The sequence below is a fragment of the Gavialis gangeticus genome, unplaced genomic scaffold (assembly GCF_001723915.1).
Source record: "Gavialis gangeticus isolate Ggan-Ray unplaced genomic scaffold, GavGan_comp1, whole genome shotgun sequence".
NCBI lineage: Eukaryota > Metazoa > Chordata > Crocodylia > Gavialidae > Gavialis > Gavialis gangeticus.
This window is the reverse complement of record NW_017728994.1, coordinates 20,425,841-20,426,119: the sequence shown is the minus strand read 5'-3', so window position 1 is coordinate 20,426,119 and position 279 is coordinate 20,425,841. Positions and strand designations below refer to the sequence as shown.

Here is a 279-nt window from a genome sequence, read left to right as displayed (position 1 = left end):
GGATCTGGCACAGAGGTTACATAGACGAGTCTAATATAAACTAATTAAATTTGATATTACATCCATCCACATCTATCTTAAACTCAGTTTGACAATTTCTAAACCAGTCTATGTGCACTAAGACTGGTTTCTGATAACTTATTCCAGTTTATATATAATTTCTGTACCTAGCCTATGAATCTAGATTTATGACTGTTACTAGTAAAATATGACCCCTTGATTTTCTAGATTCCTGACCTGAATTGCCTTAGGGAAACCTGATTTTCAGGAAGTGTGTGT

The 279-nt window shown here is 34.1% G+C and overlaps 1 protein-coding gene across 3 annotated transcripts in view; it reads right to left on the bottom strand.

Moving 5' to 3' along the window:
* Positions 1-279, bottom strand: part of KCNMA1 (potassium calcium-activated channel subfamily M alpha 1) — a 1,434,006-nt gene that overhangs the window by 578,157 nt on the left and 855,570 nt on the right. The gene's annotated exons all lie outside the window — the stretch shown is intronic.